Source organism: Pimephales promelas, chromosome 23 (assembly GCF_988280905.1).
Source record: "Pimephales promelas chromosome 23, fPimPro1.hap1.1, whole genome shotgun sequence".
Classification (NCBI taxonomy): domain Eukaryota; kingdom Metazoa; phylum Chordata; class Actinopteri; order Cypriniformes; family Leuciscidae; genus Pimephales; species Pimephales promelas.
The window spans coordinates 26,961,021-26,979,599 of record NC_142791.1 but is presented as its reverse complement, the minus strand read 5'-3'; positions in this window follow the sequence as shown (position 1 = coordinate 26,979,599).

Genomic DNA, 18,579 nt, shown 5'->3' with positions numbered 1-18,579 from the left:
AATTAAGTTTCTCCAATCTTCCCAAATTCTGATAGAGGGCCATGAGACTTAGACCTGAGTGCAAAAATGGAGGCTCTAGCCCCTTCCAGAGCTGAGATATCGAAACTCAAAAATTCGGCCCGAAAAAAAAACGACAGTGGTACCCCTTACGTTTTTTTTTTGGGCGAAAAATTAAGTTTCTCCAATCTTCCCAAATTCTGATAGAGGGCCATGAGACTTAGACCTGAGTGCAAAAATGGAGGCTCTAGCCCCTTCCAGAGCTTAGATATCGAAACTCAAAAATTCGGCCCGAAAAAAAAACGACAGTGGTACCCCTTACGTTTTTTTTTTTGGGGCGAAAAATTAAGTTTCTCCAATCTTCCCAAATTCTGATAGAGGGCCATGAGACTTAGACCTAAATGCGAAAATGGAGGCTCTAGCCCCTTCCAGAGCTGAGATATCGAAACTCAAAAATTCGGCCCGAAAAAAAAACGACAGTGGTACCCCTTACGTTTTTTTTTTGGGCGAAAAATTAAGTTTCTCCAATCTTCCCAAATTCTGATAGAGGGCCATGAGACTTAGACCTGAGTGCAAAAATGGAGGCTCTAGCCCCTTCCAGAGCTGAGATATCGAAACTCAAAAATTCGGCCCGAAAAAAAAAACGACAGTGGTACCCCTTACGTTTTTTTTGGGGGGGCAAAAAATTAAGTTTCTCCAATCTTCCCAAATTCTGATAGAGGGCCATGAGACTTAGACCTGAGTGCAAAAATGGAGGCTCTAGCCCCTTCCAGAGCTGAGATATCGAAACTCAAAAATTCGGCCCGAAAAAAAAAACGACAGTGGTACCCCTTACGTTTTTTTTGGGGGGGCAAAAAATTAAGTTTCTCCAATCTTCCCAAATTCTGATAGAGGGCCATGAGACTTAGACCTGAGTGCAAAAATGGAGGCTCTAGCCCCTTCCAGAGCTGAGATATCGGAACTCAAAAATTCGGCCCGAAAAAAAAACGACAGTGGTACCCCTTACGTTTTTTTTTTTGGGCGAAAAATTAAGTTTCTCCAATCTTCCCAAATTCTGATAGAGGGCCATGAGACTTAGACCTGAGTGCAAAAATCGAGGCTCTAGCACCTTCCAGAGCTGAGATATCGAAACTCAAAAATTCGGCCCGAAAAAAAAACGACAGTGGTACCCCTTACGTTTTTTTTTTGGGCGAAAAATTAAATTTCTCCCATCTTCCCAAATTCTGATAGAGGGCCATGAGACTTAGACCTGAGTGCAAAAATGGAGGCTCTAGCCCCTTCCAGAGCTGAGATATCGAAACTCAAAAATTCGGCCCGAAAAAAAAACGACAGTGGTACCCCTTACGTTTTTTTTTTGGGCGAAAAATTAAGTTTCTCCAATCTTCCCAAATTCTGATAGAGGGCCATGAGACTTAGACCTGAGTGCAAAAATGGAGGCTCTAGCCCCTTCCAGAGCTGAGATATCGAAACTCAAAAATTCGGCCCGAAAAAAAAAACGACAGTGGTACCCCTTACGTTTTTTTTGGGGGGGCAAAAAATTAAGTTTCTCCAATCTTCCCAAATTCTGATAGAGGGCCATGAGACTTAGACCTGAGTGCAAAAATGGAGGCTCTAGCCCCTTCCAGAGCTGAGATATCGAAACTCAAAAATTCGGCCCGAAAAAAAAACGACAGTGGTACCCCTTACGTTTTTTTTTTGGGCGAAAAATTAAGTTTCTCCAATCTTCCCAAATTCTGATAGAGGGCCATGAGACTTAGACCTGAGTGCAAAAATGGAGGCTCTAGCCCCTTCCAGAGCTTAGATATCGAAACTCAAAAATTCGGCCCGAAAAAAAAACGACAGTGGTACCCCTTACGTTTTTTTTTGGGGGGGCGAAAAATTAAGTTTCTCCAATCTTCCCAAATTCTGATAGAGGGCCATGAGACTTAGACCTAAATGCGAAAATGGAGGCTCTAGCCCCTTCCAGAGCTGAGATATCGAAACTCAAAAATTCGGCCCGAAAAAAAAACGACAGTGGTACCCCTTACGTTTTTTTTTTTGGGCGAAAAATTAAGTTTCTCCAATCTTCCCAAATTCTGATAGAAGGCCATGAGACTTAGACCTGAGTGCAAAAATGGAGGCTCTAGCCCCTTCCAGAGCTGAGATATCGAAACTCAAAAATTCGGCCCGAAAAAAAAAACGACAGTGGTACCCCTTACGTTTTTTTTTGGGGGGCAAAAAATTAAGTTTCTCCAATCTTCCCAAATTCTGATAGAGGGCCATGAGACTTAGACCTGAGTGCAAAAATGGAGGCTCTAGCCCCTTCCAGAGCTGAGATATCGGAACTCAAAAATTCGGCCCGAAAAAAAAACGACAGTGGTACCCCTTACGTTTTTTTTTTGGGCGAAAAATTAAGTTTCTCCAATCTTCCCAAATTCTGATAGAGGGCCATGAGACTTAGACCTGAGTGCAAAAATCGAGGCTCTAGCCCCTTCCAGAGCTGAGATATCGAAACTCAAAAATTCGGCCCGAAAAAAAAAACGACAGTGGTACCCCTTACGTTTTTTTTTTGGGCGAAAAATTAAGTTTCTCCAATCTTCCCAAATTCTGATAGAGGGCCATGAGACTTAGACCTAAATGCGAAAATGGAGGCTCTAGCCCCTTCCAGAGCTGAGATATCGAAACTCAAAAATTCGGCCCGAAAAAAAAACGACAGTGGTACCCCTTACGTTTTTTTTTTGGGCGAAAAATTAAGTTTCTCCAATCTTCCCAAATTCTGATAGAGGGCCATGAGACTTAGACCTGAGTGCAAAAATGGAGGCTCTAGCCCCTTCCAGAGCTTAGATATCGAAACTCAAAAATTCGGCCCGAAAAAAAAACGACAGTGGTACCCCTTACGTTTTTTTTTGGGGCGAAAAATTAAGTTTCTCCAATCTTCCCAAATTCTGATAGAGGGCCATGAGACTTAGACCTGAGTGCAAAAATCGAGGCTCTAGCCCCTTCCAGAGCTGAGATATCGAAACTCAAAAATTCGGCCCGAAAAAAAAATGACAGTGGTACCCCTTACGTTTTTTTTTTGGGCGAAAAATTAAGTTTCTCCAATCTTCCCAAATTCTGATAGAGGGCCATGAAACTTAGACCTGAGTGCAAAAATGGAGGCTCTAGCCCCTTCCAGAGCTGAGATATCGAAACTCAAAAATTCGGCCCGAAAAAAAAACGACAGTGGTACCCCTTACGTTTTTTTTTTGGGGCGACAAATTAAGTTTCTCCAATCTTCCCAAATTCTGATAGAGGGCCATGAGACTTAGACCTAAATGCGAAAATGGAGGCTCTAGCCCCTTCCAGAGCTGAGATATCGAAACTCAAAAATTCGGCCCGAAAAAAAAACGACAGTGGTACCCCTTACGTTTTTTTTTTTGGGCGAAAAATTAAGTTTCTCCAATCTTCCCAAATTCTGATAGAGGGCCATGAGACTTAGACCTGAGTGCAAAAATGGAGGCTCTAGCCCCTTCCAGAGCTGAGATATCGAAACTCAAAAATTCGGCCCGAAAAAAAAACGACAGTGGTACCCCTTACGTTTTTTTTTTTGGGCGAAAAATTAAGTTTCTCCAATCTTCCCAAATTCTGATAGAGGGCCATGAGACTTAGACCTGAGTGCAAAAATGGAGGCTCTAGCCCCTTCCAGAGCTGAGATATCGAAACTCAAAAATTCGGCCCGAAAAAAAAACGACAGTGGTACCCCTTACGTTTTTTTTTTTGGGCGAAAAATTAAGTTTCTCCAATCTTCCCAAATTCTGATAGAGGGCCATGAGACTTAGACCTGAGTGCAAAAATGGAGGCTCTAGCCCCTTCCAGAGCTGAGATATCGAAACTCAAAAATTCGGCCCGAAAAAAAAACGACAGTGGTACCCCTTACGTTTTTTTTTTGGGCAAAAAATTAAGTTTCTCCAATCTTCCCAAATTCTGATAGAGGGCCATGAGACTTAGACCTGAGTGCAAAAATTGAGGCTCTAGCCCCTTCCAGAGCTGAGATATCGAAACTCAAAAATTCGGCCCGAAAAAAAAACGACAGTGGTACCCCTTACGTTTTTTTTTTGGGGTGAAAAATTAAGTTTCTCCAATCTTCCCAAATTCTGATAGAGGGCCATGAGACTTAGACCTAAATGCGAAAATGGAGGCTCTAGCCCCTTCCAGAGCTGAGATATCGAAACTCAAAAATTCGGCCCGAAAAAAAAACGACAGTGGTACCCCTTACGTTTTTTTTTTGGGCGAAAAATTAAATTTCTCCCATCTTCCCAAATTCTGATAGAGGGCCATGAGACTTAGACCTGAGTGCAAAAATGGAGGCTCTAGCCCCTTCCAGAGCTGAGATATCGAAACTCAAAAATTCGGCCCGAAAAAAAAACGACAGTGGTACCCCTTACGTTTTTTTTTTTGGGCGAAAAATTAAGTTTCTCCAATCTTCCCAAATTCTGATAGAGGGCCATGAGACTTAGACCTGAGTGCAAAAATGGAGGCTCTAGCCCCTTCCAGAGCTTAGATATCGAAACTCAAAAATTCGGCCCGAAAAAAAAACGACAGTGGTACCCCTTACGTTTTTTTTTTTTGGGGCGAAAAATTAAGTTTCTCCAATCTTCCCAAATTCTGATAGAGGGCCATGAGACTTAGACCTGAGTGCAAAAATTGAGGCTCTAGCCCCTTCCAGAGCTGAGATATCGAAACTCAAAAATTCGGCCCGAAAAAAAAACGACAGTGGTACCCCTTACGTTTTTTTTTTGGGGTGAAAAATTAAGTTTCTCCAATCTTCCCAAATTCTGATAGAGGGCCATGAGACTTAGACCTAAATGCGAAAATGGAGGCTCTAGCCCCTTCCAGAGCTGAGATATCGAAACTCAAAAATTCGGCCCGAAAAAAAAACGACAGTGGTACCCCTTACGTTTTTTTTTTGGGCGAAAAATTAAATTTCTCCCATCTTCCCAAATTCTGATAGAGGGCCATGAGACTTAGACCTGAGTGCAAAAATGGAGGCTCTAGCCCCTTCCAGAGCTGAGATATCGAAACTCAAAAATTCGGCCCGAAAAAAAAACGACAGTGGTACCCCTTACGTTTTTTTTTTGGGCGAAAAATTAAGTTTCTCCAATCTTCCCAAATTCTGATAGAGGGCCATGAGACTTAGACCTGAGTGCAAAAATGGAGGCTCTAGCCCCTTCCAGAGCTGAGATATCGAAACTCAAAAATTCGGCCCGAAAAAAAAACGACAGTGGTACCCCTTACGTTTTTTTTTTTGGGCGAAAAATTAAGTTTCTCCAATCTTCCCAAATTCTGATAGAGGGCCATGAGACTTAGACCTGAGTGCAAAAATGGAGGCTCTAGCCCCTTCCAGAGCTTAGATATCGAAACTCAAAAATTCGGCCCGAAAAAAAAACGACAGTGGTACCCCTTACGTTTTTTTTTTTGGGGCGAAAAATTAAGTTTCTCCAATCTTCCCAAATTCTGATAGAGGGCCATGAGACTTAGACCTAAATGCGAAAATGGAGGCTCTAGCCCCTTCCAGAGCTGAGATATCGAAACTCAAAAATTCGGCCCGAAAAAAAACGACAGTGGTACCCCTTACGTTTTTTTTTTGGGCGAAAAATTAAGTTTCTCCAATCTTCCCAAATTCTGATAGAGGGCCATGAGACTTAGACCTGAGTGCAAAAATGGAGGCTCTAGCCCCTTCCAGAGCTGAGATATCGAAACTCAAAAATTCGGCCCGAAAAAAAAAACGACAGTGGTACCCCTTACGTTTTTTTTGGGGGGGCAAAAAATTAAGTTTCTCCAATCTTCCCAAATTCTGATAGAGGGCCATGAGACTTAGACCTGAGTGCAAAAATGGAGGCTCTAGCCCCTTCCAGAGCTGAGATATCGAAACTCAAAAATTCGGCCCGAAAAAAAAAACGACAGTGGTACCCCTTACGTTTTTTTTGGGGGGGCAAAAAATTAAGTTTCTCCAATCTTCCCAAATTCTGATAGAGGGCCATGAGACTTAGACCTGAGTGCAAAAATGGAGGCTCTAGCCCCTTCCAGAGCTGAGATATCGGAACTCAAAAATTCGGCCCGAAAAAAAAACGACAGTGGTACCCCTTACGTTTTTTTTTTTGGGCGAAAAATTAAGTTTCTCCAATCTTCCCAAATTCTGATAGAGGGCCATGAGACTTAGACCTGAGTGCAAAAATCGAGGCTCTAGCACCTTCCAGAGCTGAGATATCGAAACTCAAAAATTCGGCCCGAAAAAAAAACGACAGTGGTACCCCTTACGTTTTTTTTTTTGGGCGAAAAATTAAATTTCTCCCATCTTCCCAAATTCTGATAGAGGGCCATGAGACTTAGACCTGAGTGCAAAAATGGAGGCTCTAGCCCCTTCCAGAGCTGAGATATCGAAACTCAAAAATTCGGCCCGAAAAAAAAACGACAGTGGTACCCCTTACGTTTTTTTTTTGGGCGAAAAATTAAGTTTCTCCAATCTTCCCAAATTCTGATAGAGGGCCATGAGACTTAGACCTGAGTGCAAAAATGGAGGCTCTAGCCCCTTCCAGAGCTGAGATATCGAAACTCAAAAATTCGGCCCGAAAAAAAAAACGACAGTGGTACCCCTTACGTTTTTTTTGGGGGGGCAAAAAAATAAGTTTCTCCAATCTTCCCAAATTCTGATAGAGGGCCATGAGACTTAGACCTGAGTGCAAAAATGGAGGCTCTAGCCCCTTCCAGAGCTGAGATATCGAAACTCAAAAATTCGGCCCGAAAAAAAAACGACAGTGGTACCCCTTACGTTTTTTTTTTGGGCGAAAAATTAAGTTTCTCCAATCTTCCCAAATTCTGATAGAGGGCCATGAGACTTAGACCTGAGTGCAAAAATGGAGGCTCTAGCCCCTTCCAGAGCTTAGATATCGAAACTCAAAAATTCGGCCCGAAAAAAAAAACGACAGTGGTACCCCTTACGTTTTTTTTTGGGGGGGCGAAAAATTAAGTTTCTCCAATCTTCCCAAATTCTGATAGAGGGCCATGAGACTTAGACCTAAATGCGAAAATGGAGGCTCTAGCCCCTTCCAGAGCTGAGATATCGAAACTCAAAAATTCGGCCCGAAAAAAAAACGACAGTGGTACCCCTTACGTTTTTTTTTTTGGGCGAAAAATTAAGTTTCTCCAATCTTCCCAAATTCTGATAGAAGGCCATGAGACTTAGACCTGAGTGCAAAAATGGAGGCTCTAGCCCCTTCCAGAGCTGAGATATCGAAACTCAAAAATTCGGCCCGAAAAAAAAAACGACAGTGGTACCCCTTACGTTTTTTTTGGGGGGGCAAAAAATTAAGTTTCTCCAATCTTCCCAAATTCTGATAGAGGGCCATGAGACTTAGACCTGAGTGCAAAAATGGAGGCTCTAGCCCCTTCCAGAGCTGAGATATCGGAACTCAAAAATTCGGCCCGAAAAAAAAACGACAGTGGTACCCCTTACGTTTTTTTTTTGGGCGAAAAATTAAGTTTCTCCAATCTTCCCAAATTCTGATAGAGGGCCATGAGACTTAGACCTGAGTGCAAAAATCGAGGCTCTAGCCCCTTCCAGAGCTGAGATATCGAAACTCAAAAATTCGGCCCGAAAAAAAAAACGACAGTGGTACCCCTTACGTTTTTTTTTTGGGCGAAAAATTAAGTTTCTCCAATCTTCCCAAATTCTGATAGAGGGCCATGAGACTTAGACCTAAATGCGAAAATGGAGGCTCTAGCCCCTTCCAGAGCTGAGATATCGAAACTCAAAAATTCGGCCCGAAAAAAAAACGACAGTGGTACCCCTTACGTTTTTTTTTTGGGCGAAAAATTAAGTTTCTCCAATCTTCCCAAATTCTGATAGAGGGCCATGAGACTTAGACCTGAGTGCAAAAATGGAGGCTCTAGCCCCTTCCAGAGCTTAGATATCGAAACTCAAAAATTCGGCCCGAAAAAAAAACGACAGTGGTACCCCTTACGTTTTTTTTTGGGGCGAAAAATTAAGTTTCTCCAATCTTCCCAAATTCTGATAGAGGGCCATGAGACTTAGACCTGAGTGCAAAAATCGAGGCTCTAGCCCCTTCCAGAGCTGAGATATCGAAACTCAAAAATTCGGCCCGAAAAAAAAATGACAGTGGTACCCCTTACGTTTTTTTTTTGGGCGAAAAATTAAGTTTCTCCAATCTTCCCAAATTCTGATAGAGGGCCATGAAACTTAGACCTGAGTGCAAAAATGGAGGCTCTAGCCCCTTCCAGAGCTGAGATATCGAAACTCAAAAATTCGGCCCGAAAAAAAAACGACAGTGGTACCCCTTACGTTTTTTTTTTGGGGCGACAAATTAAGTTTCTCCAATCTTCCCAAATTCTGATAGAGGGCCATGAGACTTAGACCTAAATGCGAAAATGGAGGCTCTAGCCCCTTCCAGAGCTGAGATATCGAAACTCAAAAACTCGGCCCGAAAAAAAAACGACAGTGGTACCCCTTACGTTTTTTTTTTTGGGGCAAAAAATTAAGTTTCTCCAATCTTCCCAAATTCTGATAGAGGGCCATGAGACTTAGACCTGAGTGGAAAAATGGAGGCTCTAGCCCCTTCCAGAGCTGAGATATCGGAACTCAAAAATTCGGCCCGAAAAAAAAACGACAGTGGTACCCCTTACGTTTTTTTTTTTGGGCGAAAAATTAAGTTTCTCCAATCTTCCCAAATTCTGATAGAGGGCCATGAGACTTAGACCTGAGTGCAAAAATGGAGGCTCTAGCCCCTTCCAGAGCTGAGATATCGAAACTCAAAAATTCGGCCCGAAAAAAAAACGACAGTGGTACCCCTTACGTTTTTTTTTTTGGGCGAAAAATTAAGTTTCTCCAATCTTCCCAAATTCTGATAGAGGGCCATGAGACTTAGACCTGAGTGCAAAAATGGAGGCTCTAGCCCCTTCCAGAGCTGAGATATCGAAACTCAAAAATTCGGCCCGAAAAAAAAACGACAGTGGTACCCCTTACGTTTTTTTTTTTGGGCGAAAAATTAAGTTTCTCCAATCTTCCCAAATTCTGATAGAGGGCCATGAGACTTAGACCTGAGTGCAAAAATGGAGGCTCTAGCCCCTTCCAGAGCTGAGATATCGAAACTCAAAAATTCGGCCCGAAAAAAAAACGACAGTGGTACCCCTTACGTTTTTTTTTTGGGCAAAAAATTAAGTTTCTCCAATCTTCCCAAATTCTGATAGAGGGCCATGAGACTTAGACCTGAGTGCAAAAATTGAGGCTCTAGCCCCTTCCAGAGCTGAGATATCGAAACTCAAAAATTCGGCCCGAAAAAAAAACGACAGTGGTACCCCTTACGTTTTTTTTTTGGGGTGAAAAATTAAGTTTCTCCAATCTTCCCAAATTCTGATAGAGGGCCATGAGACTTAGACCTAAATGCGAAAATGGAGGCTCTAGCCCCTTCCAGAGCTGAGATATCGAAACTCAAAAATTCGGCCCGAAAAAAAAACGACAGTGGTACCCCTTACGTTTTTTTTTTGGGCGAAAAATTAAATTTCTCCCATCTTCCCAAATTCTGATAGAGGGCCATGAGACTTAGACCTGAGTGCAAAAATGGAGGCTCTAGCCCCTTCCAGAGCTGAGATATCGAAACTCAAAAATTCGGCCCGAAAAAAAAACGACAGTGGTACCCCTTACGTTTTTTTTTTGGGCGAAAAATTAAGTTTCTCCAATCTTCCCAAATTCTGATAGAGGGCCATGAGACTTAGACCTGAGTGCAAAAATGGAGGCTCTAGCCCCTTCCAGAGCTGAGATATCGGAACTCAAAAATTCGGCCCGAAAAAAAAACGACAGTGGTACCCCTTACGTTTTTTTTTTGGGCGAAAAATTAAGTTTCTCCAATCTTCCCAAATTCTGATAGAGGGCCATGAGACTTAGACCTGAGTGCAAAAATCGAGGCTCTAGCCCCTTCCAGAGCTGAGATATCGAAACTCAAAAATTCGGCCCGAAAAAAAAAACGACAGTGGTACCCCTTACGTTTTTTTTTTGGGCGAAAAATTAAGTTTCTCCAATCTTCCCAAATTCTGATAGAGGGCCATGAGACTTAGACCTAAATGCGAAAATGGAGGCTCTAGCCCCTTCCAGAGCTGAGATATCGAAACTCAAAAATTCGGCCCGAAAAAAAAACGACAGTGGTACCCCTTACGTTTTTTTTTTGGGCGAAAAATTAAGTTTCTCCAATCTTCCCAAATTCTGATAGAGGGCCATGAGACTTAGACCTGAGTGCAAAAATGGAGGCTCTAGCCCCTTCCAGAGCTTAGATATCGAAACTCAAAAATTCGGCCCGAAAAAAAAACGACAGTGGTACCCCTTACGTTTTTTTTTGGGGCGAAAAATTAAGTTTCTCCAATCTTCCCAAATTCTGATAGAGGGCCATGAGACTTAGACCTGAGTGCAAAAATCGAGGCTCTAGCCCCTTCCAGAGCTGAGATATCGAAACTCAAAAATTCGGCCCGAAAAAAAAATGACAGTGGTACCCCTTACGTTTTTTTTTTGGGCGAAAAATTAAGTTTCTCCAATCTTCCCAAATTCTGATAGAGGGCCATGAAACTTAGACCTGAGTGCAAAAATGGAGGCTCTAGCCCCTTCCAGAGCTGAGATATCGAAACTCAAAAATTCGGCCCGAAAAAAAAACGACAGTGGTACCCCTTACGTTTTTTTTTTGGGGCGACAAATTAAGTTTCTCCAATCTTCCCAAATTCTGATAGAGGGCCATGAGACTTAGACCTAAATGCGAAAATGGAGGCTCTAGCCCCTTCCAGAGCTGAGATATCGAAACTCAAAAACTCGGCCCGAAAAAAAAACGACAGTGGTACCCCTTACGTTTTTTTTTTTGGGGCAAAAAATTAAGTTTCTCCAATCTTCCCAAATTCTGATAGAGGGCCATGAGACTTAGACCTGAGTGGAAAAATGGAGGCTCTAGCCCCTTCCAGAGCTGAGATATCGGAACTCAAAAATTCGGCCCGAAAAAAAAACGACAGTGGTACCCCTTACGTTTTTTTTTTTGGGCGAAAAATTAAGTTTCTCCAATCTTCCCAAATTCTGATAGAGGGCCATGAGACTTAGACCTGAGTGCAAAAATGGAGGCTCTAGCCCCTTCCAGAGCTGAGATATCGAAACTCAAAAATTCGGCCCGAAAAAAAAACGACAGTGGTACCCCTTACGTTTTTTTTTTTGGGCGAAAAATTAAGTTTCTCCAATCTTCCCAAATTCTGATAGAGGGCCATGAGACTTAGACCTGAGTGCAAAAATGGAGGCTCTAGCCCCTTCCAGAGCTGAGATATCGAAACTCAAAAATTCGGCCCGAAAAAAAAACGACAGTGGTACCCCTTACGTTTTTTTTTTTGGGCGAAAAATTAAGTTTCTCCAATCTTCCCAAATTCTGATAGAGGGCCATGAGACTTAGACCTGAGTGCAAAAATGGAGGCTCTAGCCCCTTCCAGAGCTGAGATATCGAAACTCAAAAATTCGGCCCGAAAAAAAAACGACAGTGGTACCCCTTACGTTTTTTTTTTGGGCAAAAAATTAAGTTTCTCCAATCTTCCCAAATTCTGATAGAGGGCCATGAGACTTAGACCTGAGTGCAAAAATTGAGGCTCTAGCCCCTTCCAGAGCTGAGATATCGAAACTCAAAAATTCGGCCCGAAAAAAAAACGACAGTGGTACCCCTTACGTTTTTTTTTTGGGGTGAAAAATTAAGTTTCTCCAATCTTCCCAAATTCTGATAGAGGGCCATGAGACTTAGACCTAAATGCGAAAATGGAGGCTCTAGCCCCTTCCAGAGCTGAGATATCGAAACTCAAAAATTCGGCCCGAAAAAAAAACGACAGTGGTACCCCTTACGTTTTTTTTTTGGGCGAAAAATTAAATTTCTCCCATCTTCCCAAATTCTGATAGAGGGCCATGAGACTTAGACCTGAGTGCAAAAATGGAGGCTCTAGCCCCTTCCAGAGCTGAGATATCGAAACTCAAAAATTCGGCCCGAAAAAAAAACGACAGTGGTACCCCTTACGTTTTTTTTTTGGGCGAAAAATTAAGTTTCTCCAATCTTCCCAAATTCTGATAGAGGGCCATGAGACTTAGACCTGAGTGCAAAAATGGAGGCTCTAGCCCCTTCCAGAGCTGAGATATCGAAACTCAAAAATTCGGCCCGAAAAAAAAAACGACAGTGGTACCCCTTACGTTTTTTTTTTGGCCAAAAAATTAAGTTTCTCCAATCTTCCCAAATTCTGATAGAGGGCCATGAGACTTAGACCTGAGTGCAAAAATGGAGGCTCTAGCCCCTTCCAGAGCTTAGATATCGAAACTCAAAAATTCGGCCCGAAAAAAAAACGACAGTGGTACCCCTTACGTTTTTTTTTTTTGGGGCGAAAAATTAAGTTTCTCCAATCTTCCCAAATTCTGATAGAGGGCCATGAGACTTAGACCTAAATGCGAAAATGGAGGCTCTAGCCCCTTCCAGAGCTGAGATATCGAAACTCAAAAATTCGGCCCGAAAAAAAAACGACAGTGGTACCCCTTACGTTTTTTTTTTGGGCGAAAAATTAAGTTTCTCCAATCTTCCCAAATTCTGATAGAGGGCCATGAGACTTAGACCTGAGTGCAAAAATGGAGGCTCTAGCCCCTTCCAGAGCTGAGATATCGAAACTCAAAAATTCGGCCCGAAAAAAAAAACGACAGTGGTACCCCTTACGTTTTTTTTTGGGGGGCAAAAAATTAAGTTTCTCCAATCTTCCCAAATTCTGATAGAGGGCCATGAGACTTAGACCTGAGTGCAAAAATGGAGGCTCTAGCCCCTTCCAGAGCTTAGATATCGAAACTCAAAAATTCGGCCCGAAAAAAAAACGACAGTGGTACCCCTTACGTTTTTTTTTTTGGGGCGAAAAATTAAGTTTCTCCAATCTTCCCAAATTCTGATAGAGGGCCATGAGACTTAGACCTAAATGCGAAAATGGAGGCTCTAGCCCCTTCCAGAGCTGAGATATCGAAACTCAAAAATTCGGCCCGAAAAAAAAACGACAGTGGTACCCCTTACGTTTTTTTTTGGGCGAAAAATTAAGTTTCTCCAATCTTCCCAAATTCTGATAGAGGGCCATGAGACTTAGACCTGAGTGCAAAAATGGAGGCTCTAGCCCCTTCCAGAGCTGAGATATCGAAACTCAAAAATTCGGCCCGAAAAAAAAAACGACAGTGGTACCCCTTACGTTTTTTTTTGGGGGGCAAAAAATTAAGTTTCTCCAATCTTCCCAAATTCTGATAGAGGGCCATGAGACTTAGACCTGAGTGCAAAAATGGAGGCTCTAGCCCCTTCCAGAGCTGAGATATCGGAACTCAAAAATTCGGCCCGAAAAAAAAACGACAGTGGTACCCCTTACGTTTTTTTTTTTTGGGCGAAAAATTAAGTTTCTCCAATCTTCCCAAATTCTGATAGAGGGCCATGAGACTTAGACCTGAGTGCAAAAATGGAGGCTCTAGCCCCTTCCAGAGCTGAGATATCGAAACTCAAAAATTCGGCCCGAAAAAAAAAAACGACAGTGGTACCCCTTACGTTTTTTTTTTTTGGGCGAAAAATTAAGTTTCTCCAATCTTCCCAAATTCTGATAGAGGGCCATGAGACTTAGACCTGAGTGCAAAAATGGAGGCTCTAGCCCCTTCCAGAGCTGAGATATCGAAACTCAAAAATTCGGCCCGAAAAAAAAAACGACAGTGGTACCCCTTACGTTTTTTTTTTGGGCGAAAAATTAAGTTTCTCCAATCTTCCCAAATTCTGATAGAGGGCCATGAGACTTAGACCTGAGTGCAAAAATTGAGGCTCTAGCCCCTTCCAGAGCTGAGATATCGAAACTCAAAAATTCGGCCCGAAAAAAAAACGACAGTGGTACCCCTTACGTTTTTTTTTTGGGGTGAAAAATTAAGTTTCTCCAATCTTCCCAAATTCTGATAGAGGGCCATGAGACTTAGACCTAAATGCGAAAATGGAGGCTCTAGCCCCTTCCAGAGCTGAGATATCGAAACTCAAAAATTCGGCCCGAAAAAAAAAGACAGTGGTACCCCTTACGTTTTTTTTTTTGGGCGAAAAATTAAATTTCTCCCATCTTCCCAAATTCTGATAGAGGGCCATGAGACTTAGACCTGAGTGCAAAAATGGAGGCTCTAGCCCCTTCCAGAGCTGAGATATCGAAACTCAAAAATTCGGCCCAAAAAAAAAACGACAGTGGTACCCCTTACGTTTTTTTTTTTGGGCGAAAAATTAAGTTTCTCCAATCTTCCCAAATTCTGATAGAGGGCCATGAGACTTAGACCTGAGTGCAAAAATGGAGGCTCTAGCCCCTTCCAGAGCTGAGATATCGAAACTCAAAAATTCGGCCCGAAAAAAAACCAACAGTGGTACCCCTTACGTTTTTTTTTTGGGGTGAAAAATTAAGTTTCTCCAATCTTCCCAAATTCTGATAGAGGGCCATGAAACTTAGACCTGAGTGCAAAAATGGAGGCTCTAGCCCCTTCCAGAGCTGAGATATCGAAACTCAAAAATTCGGCCCGAAAAAAAAACGACAGTGGTACCCCTTACGTTTTTTTTTTGGGCGAAAAATTAAGTTTCTCCAATCTTCCCAAATTCTGATAGAGGGCCATGAGACTTAGACCTGAGTGCAAAAATGGAGGCTCTAGCCCCTTCCAGAGCTGAGATATCGAAACTCAAAAATTCGGCCCAAAAAAAAAACGACAGTGGTACCCCTTACGTTTTTTTTTTTGGGGCGAAAAATTAAGTTTCTCCAATCTTCCCAAATTCTGATAAAGGGCCATGAGACTTAGACCTAAATGCGAAAATGGAGGCTCTAGCCCCTTCCAGAGCTGAGATATCGAAACTTAAAAATTCGGCCCGAAAAAAAAACGACAGTGGTACCCCTTACGTTTTTTTTTTGGGCGAAAAATTAAGTTTCTCCAATCTTCCCAAATTCTGATAGAGGGCCATGAGACTTAGACCTGAGTGCAAAAATGGAGGCTCTAGCCCCTTCCAGAGCTGAGATATCGAAACTCAAAAATTCGGCCCGAAAAAAAAACGACAGTGGTACCCCTTACCTTTTTTTTTTGGGGCGAAAAATTAAGTTTCTCCAATCTTCCCAAATTCTGATAGAGGGCCATGAGACTTAGACCTAAATGTGAAAATGGAGGCTCTAGCCCCTTCCAGAGCTGAGATATCGAAACTCAAAAATTCGGCCCGAAAAAAAAACGACAGTGGTACCCCTTACGTTTTTTTTTTGGGGTGAAAAATTAAGTTTCTCCAATCTTCCCAAATTCTGATAGAGGGCCATGAGACTTAGACCTAAATGCGAAAATGGAGGCTCTAGCCCCTTCCAGAGCTGAGATATCGAAACTCAAAAATTCGGCCCGAAAAAAAAAACGACAGTGGTACCCCTTACGTTTTTTTTTTTGGGCGAAAAATTAAATTTCTCCCATCTTCCCAAATTCTGATAGAGGGCCATGAGACTTAGACCTGAGTGCAAAAATGGAGGCTCTAGCCCCTTCCAGAGCTGAGATATCGAAACTCAAAAATTCGGCCCGAAAAAAAAACGACAGTGGTACCCCTTACGTTTTTTTTTTGGGCGAAAAATTAAGTTTCTCCAATCTTCCCAAATTCTGATAGAGGGCCATGAGACTTAGACCTGAGTGCAAAAATGGAGGCTCTAGCCCCTTCCAGAGCTGAGATATCGAAACTCAAAAATTCGGCCCGAAAAAAAAAACGACAGTGGTACCCCTTACGTTTTTTTTGGGGGGGCAAAAAAATAAGTTTCTCCAATCTTCCCAAATTCTGATAGAGGGCCATGAGACTTAGACCTGAGTGCAAAAATGGAGGCTCTAGCCCCTTCCAGAGCTGAGATATCGAAACTCAAAAATTCGGCCCGAAAAAAAAACGACAGTGGTACCCCTTACGTTTTTTTTTTGGGCGAAAAATTAAGTTTCTCCAATCTTCCCAAATTCTGATAGAGGGCCATGAGACTTAGACCTGAGTGCAAAAATGGAGGCTCTAGCCCCTTCCAGAGCTTAGATATCGAAACTCAAAAATTCGGCCCGAAAAAAAAACGACAGTGGTACCCCTTACGTTTTTTTTTTTTGGGGCGAAAAATTAAGTTTCTCCAATCTTCCCAAATTCTGATAGAGGGCCATGAGACTTAGACCTAAATGCGAAAATGGAGGCTCTAGCCCCTTCCAGAGCTGAGATATCGAAACTCAAAAATTCGGCCCGAAAAAAAAACGACAGTGGTACCCCTTACGTTTTTTTTTTTGGGCGAAAAATTAAGTTTCTCCAATCTTCCCAAATTCTGATAGAAGGCCATGAGACTTAGACCTGAGTGCAAAAATGGAGGCTCTAGCCCCTTCCAGAGCTGAGATATCGAAACTCAAAAATTCGGCCCGAAAAAAAAAAACGACAGTGGTACCCCTTACGTTTTTTTTGGGGGGGCAAAAAATTAAGTTTCTCCAATCTTCCCAAATTCTGATAGAGGGCCATGAGACTTAGACCTGAGTGCAAAAATGGAGGCTCTAGCCCCTTCCAGAGCTGAGATATCGGAACTCAAAAATTCGGCCCGAAAAAAAAACGACAGTGGTACCCCTTACGTTTTTTTTTTGGGCGAAAAATTAAGTTTCTCCAATCTTCCCAAATTCTGATAGAGGGCCATGAGACTTAGACCTGAGTGCAAAAATCGAGGCTCTAGCCCCTTCCAGAGCTGAGATATCGAAACTCAAAAATTCGGCCCGATAAAAAAAACGACAGTGGTACCCCTTACGTTTTTTTTTTTGGGCGAAAAATTAAGTTTCTCCAATCTTCCCAAATTCTGATAGAGGGCCATGAGACTTAGACCTAAATGCGAAAATGGAGGCTCTAGACCCTTCCAGAGCTGAGATATCGAAACTCAAAAATTCGGCCCGAAAAAAAAAACGACAGTGGTACCCCTTACGTTTTTTTTGGGGGGGCAAAAAATTAAGTTTCTCCAATCTTCCCAAATTCTGATAGAGGGCCATGAGACTTAGACCTGAGTGCAAAAATGGAGGCTCTAGCCCCTTCCAGAGCTGAGATATCGGAACTCAAAAATTCGGCCCGAAAAAAAAACGACAGTGGTACCCCTTACGTTTTTTTTTTGGGCGAAAAATTAAGTTTCTCCAATCTTCCCAAATTCTGATAGAAGGCCATGAGACTTAGACCTGAGTGCAAAAATGGAGGCTCTAGCCCCTTCCAGAGCTGAGATATCGAAACTCAAAAATTCGGCCCGAAAAAAAAAACGACAGTGGTACCCCTTACGTTTTTTTTTGGGGGGCAAAAAATTAAGTTTCTCCAATCTTCCCAAATTCTGATAGAGGGCCATGAGACTTAGACCTGAGTGCAAAAATGGAGGCTCTAGCCCCTTCCAGAGCTGAGATATCGGAACTCAAAAATTCGGCCCGAAAAAAAAACGACAGTGGTACCCCTTACGTTTTTTTTTTGGGCGAAAAATTAAGTTTCTCCAATCTTCCCAAATTCTGATAGAGGGCCATGAGACTTAGACCTGAGTGCAAAAATCGAGGCTCTAGCCCCTTCCAGAGCTGAGATATCGAAACTCAAAAATTCGGCCCGAAAAAAAAAACGACAGTGGTACCCCTTACGTTTTTTTTTTGGGCGAAAAATTAAGTTTCTCCAATCTTCCCAAATTCTGATAGAGGGCCATGAGACTTAGACCTAAATGCGAAAATGGAGGCTCTAGCCCCTTCCAGAGCTGAGATATCGAAACTCAAAAATTCGGCCCGAAAAAAAAACGACAGTGGTACCCCTTACGTTTTTTTTTTGGGCGAAAAATTAAGTTTCTCCAATCTTCCCAAATTCTGATAGAGGGCCATGAGACTTAGACCTGAGTGCAAAAATGGAGGCTCTAGCCCCTTCCAGAGCTTAGATATCGAAACTCAAAAATTCGGCCCGAAAAAAAAACGACAGTGGTACCCCTTACGTTTTTTTTTGGGGCGAAAAATTAAGTTTCTCCAATCTTCCCAAATTCTGATAGAGGGCCATGAGACTTAGACCTGAGTGCAAAAATCGAGGCTCTATCCCCTTCCAGAGCTGAGATATCGAAACTCAAAAATTCGGCCCGAAAAAAAAATGACAGTGGTACCCCTTACGTTTTTTTTTTGGGCGAAAAATTAAGTTTCTCCAATCTTCCCAAATTCTGATAGAGGGCCATGAAACTTAGACCTGAGTGCAAAAATGGAGGCTCTAGCCCCTTCCAGAGCTGAGATATCGAAACTCAAAAATTCGGCCCGAAAAAAAAACGACAGTGGTACCCCTTACGTTTTTTTTTTGGGGCGACAAATTAAGTTTCTCCAATCTTCCCAAATTCTGATAGAGGGCCATGAGACTTAGACCTAAATGCGAAAATGGAGGCTCTAGCCCCTTCCAGAGCTGAGATATCGAAACTCAAAAATTCGGCCCGAAAAAAAAACGACAGTGGTACCCCTTACGTTTTTTTTTTTGGGGCAAAAAATTAAGTTTCTCCAATCTTCCCAAATTCTGATAGAGGGCC